General features: G+C 41.5%; 1 protein-coding gene across 30 annotated transcripts in view; it reads right to left on the bottom strand.

The window, feature by feature from the left end:
• The window catches only part of RBFOX1 (RNA binding fox-1 homolog 1), a 2045752-nt gene that overhangs the window by 747899 nt on the left and 1278237 nt on the right, over positions 1 to 19616 (bottom strand). The window lies entirely within an intron of this gene.

Genomic DNA, 19616 nt, shown 5'->3' with positions numbered 1-19616 from the left:
TAGACAGGTAACTTTTAAATAGATATTCAAAACACTGGTGAAGGTCTTGGGGTCTCATTTTGGTTCCAAGACTTATTTGCTTTCACATACCCTCCTGACTGTACTACATGGCTCCATTCCCCCTTATGGCTACCGCTGACTTGGGTAGCGAGAAGTCCTAACTTCCATTTTGTGCCTAGGGTCAGTTTTTACAACCAAAGTCTTGGTATTTTGATACCCTTCTCTCTGTCGTACTTCGACTTCATCTTACAAAGAAGATAAAAAGGGCACCAAGAAACAGACTACGTGTCTAATGACATTTCTATTTATTCACACAACCAAGGGAATAATAGTAGTTGGTACCTGACCACAAGCCCTGTCATATGTTCTAATTGTGGAGGCAACATAACGAACTAAGAGGTGGTATAAGGCTAAGCTTACTTAGGTTCTTCTTCTATGGGCCTTTTCTAAATGTCAGGAATGAACTTCGAACATGTAGTCATATATTCTAAACACTTAGTGAGTCTTCAGTTTCTTGGTTACTAATAAGCATCTTCACAAATGCATCTTGCCCTCTCTTCTTGACTACTTTCTCTGATCTATGCCCAGAGGATGCTTTGTCTCCAACCTTGATGGTTTTGCATTCATTCATTCATTCATTTAAGTTATTATCTTTTTTTTTTTTTTAGAGAGAGAGCACAAGGAGGATAGAGGGGCAGAGGGAGACAGTGAGAATCTTAAGCAGGCTCCACACTCAGCACAGAGCCCGACAAGGGGCTCAATCCCACAACCCTGGGATCATGACCTGAGCTGAAATCAAGAGTTGGAAACAACCAGCTGAGCCACCCAGGCACCCCTGGATTTGCCTTTAGGTTGGAATGTTTTGTGTCATGTCCTGGTGTACTCCAAGAACAAATCCAGGCAAACCCTCCTTTCTCTTTTGGGGTTTGAGTCCCTGCTAATTGGTCTTCCTCCATCCACCCTTCCACAAATAAGCTTTTGAAAGCTCCACTGCTCCCCACAACATAATACCATATTGAACATCTTAGAAGGACTCAACAAACCCTTTCAAAAGCCAGCTGTAGCCTATTTTTTTCAGGCCATCTGTGATCATTCCCCTTCCACCTCCAGCCCCGTTCATACTAAGGTACTCCCTAATTCTCAGATGCATCATTCACTTTGTTGATGCCATTTCGACTGGAATACTAACTCTTTTCTGCCCAGGAATCTCTTCATTATCTAGGATCCAGGTCAAAAACCACCTCCTTTCTGCAGGTTGCCTCTGCAAGACAGAGTTGTTTGTTCCCTTTCCTGTTTCTGCAATATTGCTAAAAACTCTGCCATTGTGTCTCCTCAGTGCATTGAACAAAAGAGGGTTTTTTGTTGTTGTTGTTGTTTCTTGTTTTTTTGTTTGGTTGGTTGGTTTTAATTTGAATTTCTTCTTCTATTTCATCAAAATCTACGTGAGGGCCTTCCAATTGTCTTTCCACAGACCAGCAAAATCAGCATTTCCTGAGAGTTTGCTAAAAAGGAAAACTCAGGGCCTCCCCCAAGACTTGCTGAATTACAACCCCTGGAGGTGGCCCAAGAATCTCTGTCTTCTTAAGATTTCCAGGGGATTCTTATGACCAACAGGTCTGCAGAATAAGGACCAATGCTCATGTAACTTTATATCCCTAAACATGACACACACAGCAAGCCCTTGATAACCTTGAAAGTGAAATTAAAAGCTACGTTTTTTGTGTGGAGTTTATCCTTTTCGAACCTCTTCTGCAGTGTAATGACATGTTCTCATCAAAATTAGTTTTACCCTGCTTTTTCCCGTCAGTATCGACTGGAGCTTATTGAGTTTGCCTGACACACTTCATACTCCACATCACAGCTCTTGTCTGATCCAAGGCTCCCCAATGCACATTTCAAACCTGATCCCTCCACAGATCTCCTGCTGGTGCCAAGGAGAACACGTGTTAATGTTAATGGCATTTGGGGGCAGGGAGAAAGTGCAGGCTAGACAAAAAACAGGGACACCGGCTAGGAGAGAGGGAGAATGCATGGACTTGAAAATGCTTTTGTCACGTGTTTGTTATCAACGGTGTTTTCAAGTAGCTAAGTCTAGAAGACACCTAAGCTTCTGAAACACATCTGACCTCATCATACACACTGAAAAACAGAGGAAGGTCCATGTGAAGTCAGTAACATTGCAACAGAAAGACCCAAGAGAGGGGTTGTTAGCTGGAACGCCTTGGTGGTTTAATATGAAATGAGAGCCTTAGTTGCTAACACCGAATCTGCTCAGTTAAAGGAATATTGAGAGTTGAAGCAATTATCTCAGTAATTGAGTGGGGAAGAAAATCATTTCTTTTGGAAAAGAGACCCATGCCTTTCAATTAGCAGTTTACATTGATCAAAGACATTAGGGAACAGCTCCACTTGTCCAGCTTTTGTCTTATAGACCAAGAGTACTTCGTCACTTCGCCCATCTGCCCCAATCTTGCCAAGACACTGCACTTAAAATGGCCCTTGTTTTTGCATAAAACCCTGAAAATGATCTGGGTTGCATAAAAGCCTGAAAATAATCTGAAAATGATTAGAGTCATCTAATTATCTGAAAAGAAAGCAGTCTGATGCTCAAAAAACAGTGCACACACACACACATACACACAGCATCTTGGATGTACTTTTTTTCTTACGTAATATATCAGCCATAAAAAATACAGAAGATGCTACAACAAATGCCATATGTCCACTTTGCAGCTTGCAACATAAATATAACAAACATAACTGAATCTCTCTCAGTTGCTCTCCCTGATTGCAACTCTTTCCCCACTCCCCAAAAGAGGGGGCTGCACTGCGGAACTCAGTATCTCCCATTCAGATGCCTCTTTCTCTTGTTTTACCATATATGCAGAGAGCCCATGAGAGTATATAATATTTTCCATATTCAATAAATGTACAAAATAACATCATACTCTATGTCTTCTTCTGCAGATTACTTTTTGTGGTTGTTCAATATTCTGGTTTTAAGATTTATCCATGCTGATACACCGAGGTCTAGCATAAGAGTGTTAAGTATAGCATGGCAGTCCAGACATCAATTTTGCTATGGTTATTTCCTATTTCCGTATTGATGGGCAATTAGTGTTTGTTTGGTAGATTGTTCTCTTCCCTTTGCTTCCACAATGGTAAAACTGATATTCGTATATGTGTCCCCTAGGGATGAATGTGTGGGCACCTTCAACTTTCTGTAATGTTGCCAAGTTGGTCTCTAAAGTAGTTGCATCAATATACAACCCCCTGGCAGCATGTTATAGTGCGCACTGACCCCATGTCCTTGCCAACACGTGGTGCTGTCTAATTTTTAATATTTGTCAAGTTGAAGAGAGTAAACTAAATGCCTTCCAGAGATGCTTTCCAGAGATGAGTAGTTAGCACCCCCAGCAGAGGACAATGGGGTCTATTAGAACAGAGAACATTCGGTCATCAGATATATTAAGTAGTATCTTTCTACTGGTAGCATTAAGTGCCTAACATTGTGTCTGGAATATGATGTATATTCAGCACATATTGGTTAAATGGATTCACTTGAGCTATTGCAGATGACTTGGAAAATAAGGGAAATATCTGCAAGAAAAGCTGTGAATAGCCAGCACAGGACTATTCTTTAGAAAAGAAAAAAAAATGCAATTCCAAATATTCTTTCTTCACTTAACTCAGCAATCCAGCTTGTTCCATCAGGTACCCTTGTGGTTTTAACTCATACACTTTACAGTCAATGAGCAAAAACCAATTCCACTCCTCAAATTCTTCTCACTTACTATTCAGCTGTCTCAATTCATTAATTTGCTTAATCAGCCCTCATCAATAACACTTCTCTCCATCGCAATCCTCTCCCTGAAAGGAAAAGCAAGCTCTGAATACTCAAAAGTGTGAATCTATAAAGAAACAAGAATGGCTGGGGGAAAAAAATACTTGTATCATGCCTTTTGGGGGATTAAAATAACTTCCTATTAACATGTGTGCTATTATCAGAGGTCAAGGCCGGAAGACGTTTTCTCATTTTGCTGATATTGTAGTCCCTTAAAAATTGAATTAAATGGTTACAACATTTGGTGACTAGCTAATGACAATTCTATGGAGGGTCATAGGTATCAACACAGAGAGACGTTTCCTGGCACTGCAAGATGTCTGAAACATACCCGATGAAGGGCGGCTCATCTCAATTCAGAGTTCTACAAGCAGCACAAGAAACACATACATTTGGGAAACTTGTCAGTCCACTGGCCTTGGTCTGTACACCTGAATAAGAGTAAGCACCCATTCTTAGAACTAAGTTTTTTGGTGAACTGATGGCCAATAAGTAAAAGAGAATATGATCTTTTGAGTCAATGTAAACCCTGGCTAAAGGATCATAAAATACAAGGTTCCTTGTCTGTTTGTGGAGGGCGGTAGAGATCTGTGCACAGAATCTTTGCATCTTTATTATAAAAAGATAGCAGATATCACTAACAGATAACATGTTGGTCAATGGGTGATATGAGAACAAATCATACTCAAAAGATGACATCTTGGTGAAGAAGAAATGTCATGTTATTAAATGGAGGAATTTGAATTTCTAGCATTTTGTTGTTTAGAATGAACCACAAGCATTGGTGATCCATTTCCTTCTCCAACCTCATTCCTGACCCCATACATAAATGGGTACATATCATTGTGATTTGGTCAGTTAAACTGCAATATGTCAATATGGTTTAAACCTACTTCTGATGGAAAAAGCCAGAAAACCATATTTCTGTGCCTAAACCCTTCTTCTGTAGAAATTATGGAGCTCCTACAAGTCTACCATTAACAAAAGAAAGAAAAAGAAAAGGCAACAGCAAAAAAAGAAGGCATCCTGGATCCACTCTCATTTTAACTGTAGCTGAGATGAAAATCCCAATCTAGATGTGATTATTTACCACCACTTTGACAAGGTCGCTTTATGAGTGAGGTATTTCATCCTTCAAATATTAAGTCATAATTACAATAATAATTGGGATATTCCTATTTCTGGTTTGCTACACAAAAATGTCAAGGAAAGGCTCTAATCAGGCTCATTCTTGGCATGAACATGTGTGCCAAGAGGAGAAAAGCCTTTCCCTTCCCATAAACTGGTTTAGAATCTCCCTCTTAACTCCATCTGACCTAAGAGAAACCAGTATCGTCTTGATGCTTAAAAATAAAATAAAATAAATGCATCGAATTCTATGGGATAGGCTCATTAGCTGGGGACTTGACAGGTTGCTAAATGGTAACTCAGAATGAAGAGCTACAAACACACTATAATTAATTACCAAAACAGGCACTGCTTGGGCTAAAGCTGAGGCAACAAAGTGCTGACGGAACAAAATTCTCATTCCACTGCTCTCCCTGCCTCTCCCAATTTACAGGAGAATGGGAAATCATGAACAATTGATACACTCCGTTAGCTGCTATCACAGAGAGTAACTTTCCATGTAGCCTTAGGGGTATCTTACACAGTTTAACACTGAAAATAAAAGGTAATGTTCTTGGCAAAGAGCTAGGGGGATTAAATTTGGGAGGCTTGAAGCAGCCTTGAATTGTAGTCAATAAAAAAGGGACCAAATAGTAATTTTGTAATTTAACTGTGCTGGTTATGCCCAATGAGTCAGACACTTGTGAAATAAACCATGTAAATAGAAAAATGGCTTAACTCTTTCTGTCAGTACACATGGTGTTTCTCCCATGCTTCCTGGGAGTGGGTTCTCTGATTCAATAAAAATAATGAGATTATGTAGATGCTACCAACAAATCTTTTAAGAGAGTTCTTCAGTAAAGGTGTTGACTTCTTCTTTGAGATTCTTGCTGCTATATTTCAAGATGAGGAAGGCCATGAATATGGTGGAACATTGCTCTAGATGTCAACATATAGAGGGTCAGAGTCCCAAATCAGCAGGAGCTGGAAAAAAGTCTTGTTAAAATCACGGAATTCTTGACCACACACAAAGAATCACTCTTCAGAAGCTTGTGTCAGGGTTTTTGCGGGAACCACTTCACAAACAAAATAAATAAGGCAATGAGTCAACAAAATAATGCAACTGACCAGGATTTTCAATGATTTATTCAATAACTAACTCCAGGGATAATTCCCTCCCTACTCCTTCTTTCCTTCCTTTTTTTTTTCCTTTCTTCCTTTTCTGAGGGCCACCTTACAGCTGAATTGATGTTATCCAAATTGACAGATTTAGGCATTGGCCAAGTAATGGACTGAGAATCAAAATGCTTAAAATACAGGTAAACACATCTCCTTCCTGTTGTGAGTGGTGTTTTCTGACAAATGTATCATTGTAACTGCTTCATGGTAGGATGTTGTTGAAATAATTACTTTGCTTCCTGAGTCAAATTTTTGACCACACCAAACCTCTTGAAAAGTCAGGAATATATAAATATTCCTATCCCCTGACCTGACCTGAAACACTCTTTGGAGAATATCCTTAATGGAAAATTTTTGTGACTTACCCCTTTGTTATTGGGGGTGGTGGTGGAAATCATGACCTTTATATCCTGGATATAACACTGGTAACACTATAACCTCAAACGGGCTCCAAGGGGACATACTTACTTAGAATTCAGAAAGTTTCAAAATAGTATTAATTGGAAATAAAACTCCTATCTCACCATATTCAACAATAAAAGAGCTGCTGAAAAGATCTGAGGAGGAGGGGGTTATCTTGATCATTGGAATATTTATGGCAACTGGCACAGAAGCTGGTTCCCAAAGCATATTTGGGGAAGTAACGGAAGGAAGGAAGGAAGGAAGGAAGGAAGGAAGGAAGGAAGGAAGGAAGGAAGGGAGGGAGGGAGGGAGGGAGGGAGGGAGGGAGGAAAGAAAGAAGAGATGAAGGGAATTCATTGATTACTCAGTATCCTCTAAAGGTAAAAGAATTCCCTAGGGTTAGTCAATCAGAGGACTCCAAGCAACGTATGAAATGCAATCTAGGTTTCCATTATTGAGATGTCTCTCCAAATTTTAAGATCTCTTATTCTCACTCTTGTTTTGTGTAACTGCCTGCTGAAAATCTTGCTTACTCTGACTTGGCAATCTCAGACCCACAGACCAGAATTTTGGCCTCCTTTCCTGTCTCTCCTTCCCTCCTGTACATATTCGCTGTGCCAGGCTCTGTGTTGGAGACAGGGGATCACACCTTAAACAAGACAGGCATAGTTACTACCCTCATGGAACTTACAGTATTGCAGTGAAATCTGGTATTTGCCTACACAGCATCCTTTCCTTCCTTTGGGATCATCCCTCTCTCCTTCCAGGAGCTGTTCCTTCCCTTTCCACTATGGAGTAAACCCATTCTTAGCCAGCAAAAGTCAGCCCAGGCATTGGTATCAGATTCCAATCTCAGTGAGCATGGTCGTCCTCTGTCATGGATGAACCAGGACAAGGAAAGAAAGGCAGCTCTCCCTGGTGGCAAGGAGGTAAAATATGAGGTTCAAGAAATGCTAGTGTCCAGATAAAACAGGAAATCTGAGTCCGGAAAAGGTGAGAAGAAATCCTACTTTTGCTAAATCTCCTATTCCTCGTGGTCTTAGAGGTCTAGCTATGCCACTGGAACTCCAGCAATTAGGATCCCAGATCTTCCCATATTTATGTAAGACATTCCTCATTTATATAAGCCTTTTACTAATTAACCCCTTTCCTCTATACAGGTTCTGTCATTTGTACCCAAAGATTCCTGCCTAATACAGGCATATTGATCACTCTCCTTACGTTCCCTAACTAGCGAATGGCGCTAATGGTATATGTCTCTCCTTGTGTTATGGAACCCACAGAAGATTAATAAGACGGATGAGATGAAATGCTCTGTCTAAACCCCAGAAACCATTACTGAGACAAATAAAAGTCAGACACTCATACTTTGAGTTGCTTTTACAGTACAGAGCAATGGAGTTTTGTAAAAGGAAACATTATCACATTTGGCTCCAAATAAATGAGGATTTCTGGAAGGAACAAAGGCTTAACTGCCTGAGGTCTTTCCTTCTTTCTCCCTTCCTTTCTTTCTAGCCTGCAGACTAATAGCTCATTACAGAGATGACTGTCTAAAAAAATAAAAGTTACCTAGACATGCAGGCCACTACCCAGGAAGAGCTAATTATTTGCATAAATCATATGGATCCTGGCCCTGGCTGTATTAACCATTTACGGTACTGATCATCTGTCACCACACTGTAATGCCAGTCATCTGCTGGGGCGGAAACTACCCCATGGTAGTTTCTTCAAGTGAGGTCAGGGTGCAGCTCCTCTCTGCATACGAGACATTATCAACTCAATGACATGCCTCCTGGAAAACAAATCCAACCAGGGCGATAAATTGCCACAGGTTCCCAAAGTAGCCTCTACAGACTGAGCACATTTGCTACTGGTCACGCAAATTGATTTCATCACACTACTTCATACAGTGCTAGGAAGCACCCATTTGCTAACGCCCCTCAACCATTTTTGACCCAAATTCTGAGAGTGTCCACCACCATCAGATTCTTGAGTAAGCTGGGGACTGACCTCACCATCCTCCATCAGGAGAATTTGCCTTTTAAGCCAGGAAGTCCGATGGTTAGGGAAAAGGCAGCAGCAATGGCACCAGTAACTATCCCCTCTCTGAACTAAAATTCAATTTGATGGGAGCTTAAGGTATGCCTACAACATCCATAGTTACGTCAAGACCATCATCACCACCATAGCAACATCAACAATATAGTAATTATAGCCAACATTTGTTTAGCACTTACTATTTGCCAGTTGCTATGACAGGAACTTTATATACATGATCACTAATGTTCACAAATTCCTAATATTATCCCCCTTTTGCAAAAGGGTAAACAGAGGTTCAGAGAAGTTAAGCAATTTGCTCAAGTTCACACAATCATTAAGCAATGGAGAAGGGGAGAGGGGCAGAGGATGAAGGATGGCCCCATAGGCTTTCTCTGGGTCCCCTGGAAATACACCAGCTGGGACCAGTGGTTTGCCTTCCTCCAGTGGGAGAGACTACACATGATGTCACCCATAGGCACTGTGCCCAGCATGCACCTTGCCTGGACAGCTAGACTCCAGACACAAAGATTTATTCTCTACTTGCAAGGTTGTTCTCACACTTACTGCAGTAGGCTGAAAAACAGCTGCCCAAAGATTTCAGGTCCTAATCTCTAGAACCAGAAGTGATATCTTAGAAAGAAAAAGATTCTTTGCAGATGTGATTAAGTTAAGGATATTGAGATGGGGATTATCCAGATGGTCCTATATCCAATCTCAAGTGTCCTTATAAGAGAGAGACAGATATACATAGAAGAGAACAAGGGAGTGTGACCACAGAGACAGAGATGGGAGTCATGCAGCCACCAGTCAAAGACAGCAGGCAGCCACTACAAGCTAGACAAAGCAAGGAACACATTCTCCCCTAGAGCTTCCAGACAGAGTTCAGTCCTGACGAGACACCTTGATTTGGTCCCAGTGACACTGATTTTACACTTTGGCCCCTAGCACTGAGAATAAAATTCTGTTGTTCTAAGCCACCACGTTCATGATAATTACTTACAGCAGTCCTAGGAAAACTATGCACTCCCCCTGCCCCCACCCCCTAAAAAAACCCAGAAAGCCAAAGGGGTGTCAAGACTTTCCTCCTAGAGCCTTCGTACACAGTACATCCATCTGTGTCTGGTCCAGAATGCGTCTGCACAGAAAGTCAGAGGACAGGATTGAGGTGGGGTGGAGTGTGGGAATCCCATAAGTTCTGTTCTTTACCAAACCATGCTCTGTGTTTGCCACAACTCTTTGCCTGATATTGGATCTTGGATTTTGCCCAAGTCTTCCTGACACGAGAGCTTTGTTCTTGCCACAAAAACATGAGGATTGTTGAGAGAAGGCATGCAAAGATAATTAAGATCTCCAGAATAAAAGCTCTCACGATCTAGAAGAGGAGCAGACATCTAAATTTGAAAACTTAATATTATGCTACCACATTTTAAAAGATTTCTAAAAACTAATTTGTTATACAAGTAGATTGTTAAAATTAAACTTTTTTTATTCTGAGATAATTGTAGATGCATATGTAGTTTTAAGAAAGATTACAGAGAGCTTTCACATACCCCTACCCTAATTGACCCCACGGTAACATCTTGCAAAACTTTATGACAGTATCGTCGCCAGGACAGTGACCTTGACACAGTCCATCCACTCAAGGATCCCTTGTGTTACCCTTTTGTAACTACACCTTATCCCTACTCTACAGTCCTCATTCCTGACTTCCAGCAACCTCTCATCTGCTCTCCATTGTCGTAATTTTACCATTTCAAGAACGTTATATAAATGGAATCTTATATTATGTAACCTTTTAGGACTTTTTTTCACTCAACATAATTCCTTGGAGTTTCATCCAAGAAGTTGTGTTTGACAATAGCTTGTTCCTTTTTATTGCTGAGTCGTATTCCATGGTGTGGATCTACCAAAGCTTGTTCAACCATTCAACCACCAAAGGACATCTGGGTGGCTTCTAATTTTGGATTATTACAAATAAAGCTGCTGTGAATGTTTGTGTACAGATTTTAGTGGGCACATTTTTGTTTTTCTGGGATAAATGCCCAAGAGCACAAGTGCTGAGTTGTATGGTAGCTGCATGTTTCGTTTTACAAGAAAATGACAAAGTATTTTCCAGAATAGCTGTAGCATTTTAAATTCCTGCCAGCAAAGCATGAGTGATCCTTGCCAGAATTTGGTGTAGTTGCTATTTTCTTATTTTAGCCAACAGATGGGTTCTTATCAGTGTGTAGCCATATACACTGCAAGTCAGAATGAAGAAAGAGAAAATCGATGCAAACTAGTAACATCAGGAGTAAGCAAGCTCATGGAAGGCATGGAGAGAGTTGGGATCTGTTGAGGCTGGTAAGGAAGGGGATGAGAGGTATGTCAGCTGGGTGGGCATTGATCTGGTCTCATTTATTTCTCCATCTTTCTCTCCCTTCTCTCCCCTCTCATGCTGTCTGTCCTCCTCTCAGGTTCTCTACTCAACCAGGCCTTTTCCTTCAGGAGATGCCACAAATAGTCCCTTTTGTTTGTAGCCCTCCAACCCTCATTTTCACAGCCTGTCTCGTCCTCCTCCTTTTAATCTTAGCTTACCCATCACCTCCTCAGAGAAGCCCTCCAAGACCACCTTGCCTAATTAGATCTTTCTCCCAGCTACTCTCATCTTTATTTTCTTTTGTGAGACACCCTATTTTATTATTATTTTTCACTGAAACTGTCATCGCTTTTAAGTCTATAATAATTTGTTTGCTTTTTTAAAGCCTCACACCAGACAGTAAGCCCAAGACAGAAATCAGTACTGCTTAATTTACAGGACATCACCAGGCTCCAACTGAGTCACTGGTATCTAATAAGACCTCAACAACAACAATGGAACGAATGACTGGATGGGAGGGAAGGCTGAGGGAGCTCAGAATTTCACTTTATGATCCAAGGAGCTAAATGCTTAGTGGTAGGTTTCTACTAGCCTAGTTGAGAAGGTGAGTATTATGAGGAGGTAGAAGGTGGATTTCTCTATTCAGTTGCGAGAAAAACATACCATTTGTCACCCATGTTCACCTATTAAAACCACTAGCGTGTGCAAGATTCAAAGGTAAAGCCTGGGGTGTTTCTAATCCAAATAAACTTCCTATTCAACTGAGAGATACACACACAAATAATTGTAATACAAGGCAAAGAGATTAAGGAGGACAGAAATAAAAACAAGAAAGCATGGCCAGAAAGCAGAGGGGGAGCAGACTTTCTCTGGAGTAAATGGGGTGGCTTCTTGGAGGAGACGGCATTTGATCTGGATTTCAAGGAGTCGTGGGATGTAGACATGTAGTCATGGCAGAGAGGCATTTCAGTTCTATGTAAAGCATGAAGAACATTATTTTTTCCTCTTTTGTCAAAATCTATTCATCTTAAAAACGAACATAATTCCTGTCAATGAGCAGACTACTGTGGGAAATAACTTTAAGGTGCCCCAGAAAAGAATTCTTCAGTTTTAAAGCTCAGTACCATCAACACACATCTCTGATGCTGGCTTTCCCTCACCACTCCCCTCCCCCCCCAGTACCCCCTTCCCCCCCCCTTCAGCAAGCTTGTTAGTTCCTTTGTTTCATCCTCTGGAGAAGGTTATATCTGAATAAGAGAAGAGGAATTTGGGGAAGGTCTCATGTGAAGAAAGCTATTTAGTTTTCCCTAAATTTGCAGGTTCCAGAGGGCAGAAGTTTGGCTAATGGTGGTGGGTGCTAAACACGCCCAAACATGTGCACAGACCAAGGTGGAGTTAGCCAGGGCGAGAAAGCCTTTGGCATTTCAGTGCTGCCCTGTGGTTTCCTGTTCCCTTTTATACACAAGAAACTGTGATCAGTGAATTTGGGTCATGGTCCCTGACACAGACCTCTTTTCCTTGAGTCTAGAAGTTTCTCTTCAAATGCTTTCGACTGAGGTCCTTCTACTGTGGTCTTCCACTTCCTTTCTTTTCCTTAGCTAGTCCCGTGCTACTCCGCATTGGGGAGTTTCTTTCTATGTAGCAGCTATCTCTCTCTCTCTCTCTCTCTCTCTCTCTCTCTCTCTCTCTCCCCCCACCCCACCCCACCCCCGTGCCATCCATCTCTATTTATTTAGTGCTACCTAAACAGATGTGACCAATAGTGTTGAAAAGAGCAAATAATACTGCCTTCAGCCTTGGACTGGATGGAACTCTGTTGCCTGCTGGCTGTGTGGTCAACAAAAAATGTTTTGTGCTATGTTGGCATCAGAGTGTGTTTTTAAAGAAATTTTGTATTAGCGGGCAAACATTTAAAAATTGGAAATTTTACATTTGGAAATTACAGATGCCAGACATCTCTGGGCAAATGAGAAGTTCAGGCCCACACGGTGCCCACTTTTCCATGTGGTCACAAAAAGCACGAGTTGCAAGGTTACTCTCTTTGAATAGCCACGAGCTCCCCACTTCGCCATAATGTCAGCCACCTGCTAAGTCACTCCATTTGGAAGCTACCATCAACTACAGTTTGTTTGGCATTAGAAAAGTCTGGGGGAAGTAACTTGGTTTGTTCATTCCTTTCCAAGTATAATTATATTATTAGGCTTAATAATATACATTAATTACTTCCACTTACTACAGTAATACGTGATTGTTTTAAAACAAAGAATATAGACACATAAGCACACATAGTTTGATGAGTGCTCTAATAAGAGCAATCACTGCTGTCTAACAGACACGTCAGACTTGTGGGGGTGGGCTGTGGTGGACCCCATTATGGGTACCAGGTCCTCAAACCCCGTGTTCATGCCTTTGGCATGTAACTCTGCAGCTTCCCTGACTGGCAGTGGGATACACTTCCCTGTATCTTGACTTTTGCTTCAACTCTAGGACTTGCTCTGGCCAATAAAACATGGGCCACAGTGATAGAGCAAGAGCTCATTCTTCTGTGCCTCCCTGTTACCAGGGCAACGATGGACAGCCAACCAGCATTCTCAGATGGCTGTTTCCCCAGGTCTGGGCTCCTGAATGAGGACACAAAGAGCAGTCTCGAGCCATCCACTAAAGAGTGAAGAGCCACAATGGGCTGGACACATAGCATGAAGCACAGTCACCCAGCTGAGCCCAGCCTGGGAAACCAGTCCCCAGCTAACCTAGAGAGGGATGAGAAATACATGTTAACTGTATGTTGTGTAAATGTTGTCGTACTTATGCAGGGATAGGTGATTGACATCATGGTCCTGGAACTGGAAGTTTAAGATGCCATGTTCACCAGCTGCAGCACAGGTGTGGGCCCTCTCATCTGGGAGAGGGGCTGATTAAGGAAGTGCAGAGAAACTTCTAGGCTCTGGGAAGGAGAGACACTTCACTTACAAAAGGAGGCAGAACTGAATTTACTTTGCAGCCATATGACTTGAGACCCTCTCCTTTTCTGCTATAAGTGCACAGAAAAAACGGAATTGCCTTGCCTCATAGACAATGGTAGAATTGCATCTCTTCAAAGACCACCTCTTTTTTTTCGAGAAATAATTTACAGGCAGCCGTACTCTCTGTAATTTTCTTCCAGGCTTTACTAGAACTTATGAGTATGCCATCCAAGATCATGCAGGCTTATTAAAGCAGCCACTTACAAATGAATAAATAAAAAATAAGGAAGTGGCCATCTCCTATCAAAGACAAATGACCTAATTTTGTTAGCGGATCGTGTTGTAAGGTCAGCCTTATTCTCCTGGATCCCGGCGAGCATTACCATTCATGAAATTTTATTGGTTATTTGACGTCTGTAGATGCTCAACTATTTCCCCGATACATGATTCATAGGGGCAAAGGTCCCTGAGCATTCCCACATCACAGCTCCGGTCTCACATTGAGGCGTCTCTCAGAACTGCTCCCTTGGTTCTTCCCCCACCTGGTGTGTCACACGTTTTATATTCCATTTGCTGGGGGCTTATTGTTCTCTCCCTGATTATGCCCCTGCTGTCGTCTCATGGAACACAAGAGAGTCTGTTGTTTCCCCTTGTCCCTGGACATGACTGGAAAAGCCTGGTTTTAAGACAGCACAGCTTGCTGTGTGGGGAGCACCCTCTGTTGTCTCAGCCAAGACCTGCGAGGTATCCACCTTTGCTGATGATATAGAATTGGGGATCATCAGGCATATTCACCTAATAGGAGGTGAAGCTGCCACAGAAACTCAGAAACAATGCACATCTCATTCCTCCTCTCCATTGTTTAGTTCAACAAATATTTATTGAGGGCCAGCTGTGTAGGAGGCCCTGACCTGGGTGAGGTGTGTAATATAAGCACGGAGCACATGGACTTTACTTTCATGGGCCTGGCATCTGGGTGGCAGACAGAAAATAGGGAAGGACACAGATTACAAATTCTGAGTAAGTAATGTGGGCCACATTCATTGCCTGATATCAAGGATACCTAAGTAAGGAGCACCTATCCTCATGGTAAGGTTAGATCAGTCTATTTGAGAAGGTAATATTTAAGGTGAGGAAAAAAGAAAGAATGAGAAGGAACATTCATGCAGAGCTGGGGCTGAGATCATCACAGGGAGCGGGGGTGAAGAACAGGTACAGAGTCCCTGAAACACTAAAGAACATTCCTTATTTGAGGGCTGATAAAAGACCAATGTGTATAGTGGCTGGGGGCATGGAAGGATGTGCAGGGCCTGTGCCAGAGAAATGGGGGCTGGAAAGTCCACATGAGATCTCTGAAATGTACCCCAAATACAATGAGAAGCCACTGAAGGGTTGTAATAAGCCAAACAGTGATCTGATGAAGCATATGACTTAGGAAGGTTCTCCAAGAAACCATAAGGAGAATGGATCATAGGGGCAAGGATAGAGGTAGGGAGAGCAGTTAAAAGCCATTCAGCCATGTGAGGATGAGGTGATGGTGGCTTAGATGAAGATGAGAGAGAAAAAGTAAATGAGAATGAAAGAGAGAGAGAGAGAGAGAGAGAGAAGAAGAAGAAGAAGAAGAAGAAGAAGAAGAAGAAGGAGGAGGAGGAGGAGGAGGAGGAGGAGGAGGAGGAGGAGGAGGAGAAGAAGAAAGAGAGAGCAAGTGAGCAGTGGGCAAATAATTGGGGAAAAGTTTAGACCAAAAATGGTCCATCCTTTATTAATGGTGAATCGTGGACAACATGAGCCAAGCAAGGTTTGTGATTTGCACTGGATAGATGAGAACATGGGTGATATTTTTTTTTCTTATTCTAACGGACTGAAGACACATCAAGGGGTTATGAAGCTATTGAGAGAACACACAATACAGGAAGGCTCTACCCTGGGATTCAGATCCTGCTTCTGTTACTTACTGAGCAGACTAGACAAGGATACAGTCTCAAATCCACCAATTTAATTTATCTCTATGCAAAGAGGGGCAACCATGAAAGCCTTATTATTTGAAAGTAATAAAGCCACCCCAAAATTATAGAATACTTCCTTTCTTTATGGGACACGTGTTTTCTTAACCACTGCTTCTTATTCAAGACCAACCACAACCACTCCATCCGACCCCTGTTCCTTGGTTAGTGCAAAACTTTTATCAAACTTAGTGAAGGTTTCACAAGATGAGGAGAAACAATTTTCCAACCATTGTTTAAATGTAAGAGACATCCACTCTACCAGAAAATTTCACCCCGAAATCACTTGTTTAGAATGTGTTTTCAAAAAAACTGGAAAGGAAATGTTTTTCTTACATCCATATGAGATGATAGATGTTAACTTACTGGGGTCATCATTTTGCAATATATGTATGTCAAGTCAATATGCTGCATGTCTTGGGTGGCCGGGTGACTCAGTTGATTAAGTGTCTGACTTCGGCTCAGGTCATGATTGAGAGTTGGAGCTCCATGTCAGGCTCTGTGCTGATAGCTCAGAGCGTGGAGCCTGCTTCAGATTCTGTGTCTCCCTCTTTTTCTGCTTCTCACCCACTCACACTCTGTCTCTCTTTTTCTCAAAACAAAACAAAAACAAAACAACACACATTTTAAAAATATGCTGTATGTCTTAAATTTCTACAGTGCTGTATGTCAACTGTATCTCAATAAAGCTGAGAGAAAAAAACAAAAGGGCAGAATAGAAATGCACAATTCAATTTTTTTCTATACATGTGTGTGCACGCACACACACACACAAGTATACATGTAGAACCAGGTCAGCCAAGTAAGTTGTCCCAAGCAGTGAACAGTCTATAAGGGGCTGGATTAAATGAGAAGGAGATAGTTTCCTCTACACATGCAAGAAGTAGTTGTTTTTGCAAAGATGGGCAGGTGGTGTCTTTCTGATCAGAAAAAAAAAAATTAGAATGATATATACCTTTCTGTATTTAACGAAAAAGACATGTCACTGAAATGACACCACGTCTTAGATGTTTCCTGAGGTTATTCAAATGGCTAACGTTGAGTTGTAATTTCTTATGCTAAAATAATTGCACTGGAAGAACATTTGAACGAAGACAGTCCTGGCTTGAAAAAGAACACTAAAGCCGCACCTTCCAGGGTGGGTGCAGGTGGGAGGCCATCCACTACCTGGAAGGCTCAGGTGCCCTGATGTTCCCTCCACTGCTTCCCCCAAAGGGTATGGCACTCCTTACTACTCAAGACTCAGCAGTAACCAAAAGTATTGGCGAGAGTTTTGAGAGTAAAATTAGCTAAGGAACTGTGGGTGGACAGCTTGCCGGAGAGGACGCCCATGGTAAGACTTGTCTCATTAGCCTAAGGTGAGACAGCTCTGAGAACCATCAAGAACTATGGAATTACTGACTCTACAATTCCATGCATACTCCATGAGGGTTTTACCTTCAAGCAAATAAAGGGAGGTGAGGAAAGCCCTGGATAACAGGATGAAAACTAAAACACCTTGCAGTTGCCTCTTGTCCCTTTCAACATGAACAGGGGTATTTCAAGGGGATCCCTGTCTAATACTCTTGAAGGAAATGCAGTTTTGCTTCCTGGAAACATCAGCGTGTAAACTAAATTTCATGTTCTATTTTAGTCTCACAAGGAATTCTCAGAAGAGCCCCAGTGTTATGGTCAGTTGGGATATTACAATTGCGCTATAATTAAATGTTATAATAGTGATCATAATATATTGTAAAGAAGGCTGCAATTACACTCAATAGTTCATGAAGGCAGAATAAGCATAAAAATCCATAAATGCAGGAACCAATGAGTGAAGGAATGAATGAATGAAGGAAGGAATGTCAGAGATGACATTATAGATCCTCACACCCTAAAATTGTTGTTGCATTTTTAGAATTAGCTTTGAAGGTATTCCTTATGATTGATGAATTGACAATGCTCTATTTTAAAGTTTATTTATTTTTGAGAGAAAGAGCATGAGCACGAGCAGGGGAAGGGCAGAGAGAGAGAGAGAGAGAGAGAGAGACAGAGAATACCAAGAAGTATCTCGGCTGCCAGTGCAGATCCCCACACAGGGCTTGATCCTACAAACCGTGAGATCATGACCTGAGCCAAAATCAAGAGTTGGATACTCAATCGATTGAGCCTCCCAGGTGCCCTGACAATGCATTAGTTTAAAGAAATGTCTCCTTTTATTCTAGGCTTTATAATGATTCGTGCTGCTTTTATGCACCTTAACTGACAAAATGGTGCTTGATCACTGTCGTGAAAAAATAAACTCACCGAGGAAGAACCAGGTTATTTTAAAAGCATGGATAAAAGCTTTAATTTTAAGTTGGGTGTTAGATTCATGGATTTTTGTTCTACCATGCTTACCAATGTGTGTATTTATTACAGATATTCTTTGGTTTATATCAAATCTTACCTAACTAAAAAAAACAGAACTGGCTCACCATGTGTTAAATATAATAACACAATTAAATATAATAATACAATTTGAAGGCCGAGAAACGTAGAATGGGAGGGGAAGATGTCCATACTATCCAGCAAGAACAGCAGTACAGCCACGATGGGTTGGGTTATAACCGTGCACTTTTTAAATCCCAGTGTTTCAACTGCTTGATTTTCTCTTTGATAGTTTGCATATTACAAGAAGAATTGTTTGCCTCCTAACATCCTGGTGAACAGCAGCTTAATTAAAAAGAGGAGAGTTTGCAAAAACACAGGCTGCGTGTCTCAGAGCTAATTGAAATAGCTACATAGACCCCAAAAAGACAAGTTCAATATCGTGGAAATACCAGCAGGGCTGGCATTTCAGTGTTCTCAGATACCCTCCTTGTCTGTCTGATTAAAATTTCACTTGGCCTTTCTGTCCATAATAAAAGAAACCTATTTGTGCCCAGAGCTGTTCAGCAGACGGCAGACGCATGTTAAATTTCAGGGTGTTTATTGAATCAGCTGATGCAGGGCAAAGTCGCAGCCAAGAAAGCCTCATCAACCTTTCTGCAGGGACAGAGTCAGTGGGGTTAATGGTGGCGTGTGATGCGATCATTTTCAGACTGAGGCAGTTGTGTTGAAAATGATGGATGCAACCCCGTTTTTATCCTTAAAAAAACAGGGTGCACTAGCTTGCATGGTGCTCAGTAATGAATACTGTAAGGACAGGTGGATTCTCAGTGCCATTTTCAGTCTGAAGCACCGGGGAAAATCCAAAGTGGCACCTTTTGGTACACCCTTTCCAGGTATGTACATGTGCATGTCCCTATTTGAGAGCACCTGAGGGGCTAGGTAAATGTGTTGCTACTGCTACTAATAGGATTGCAATAAAGACAGTTATTTTAAGTACTGATGAAAACTTAAAAGAAACTGATATTTAGCGAGCTTGCATAATACCCCACATTCCCTCATCTGCATATTATTTAATTAAAACTATTATTATTCTCAATTTTGATGAAGAGAGCAAGACGCAGATGACACAAATCATTCCCAGGGAAGGCTCAGACACAGGCAGTCTGAGCCCAGTGCTCACAGTCTAACCCATTTTATTACACCATCTCCTAAGGAATTAGTACCACATAAGGCATGGTTAGTTTGTAAGAGGTTACCAGTGTTCATCCATATCTGGTCCTCCTATTACTTCTGGTCACTCAAAGACTCTTGAATTTGGGTGAGCCAGGTGACTGGTTCCAGCAGGGGCCTTGGAGTGGAAGTCACTTCCA

This window comes from Acinonyx jubatus, chromosome E3 (genome assembly GCF_027475565.1).
Source record: "Acinonyx jubatus isolate Ajub_Pintada_27869175 chromosome E3, VMU_Ajub_asm_v1.0, whole genome shotgun sequence".
NCBI lineage: Eukaryota > Metazoa > Chordata > Mammalia > Carnivora > Felidae > Acinonyx > Acinonyx jubatus.
This window is presented reverse-complemented; position numbering and strand designations above follow the sequence as displayed.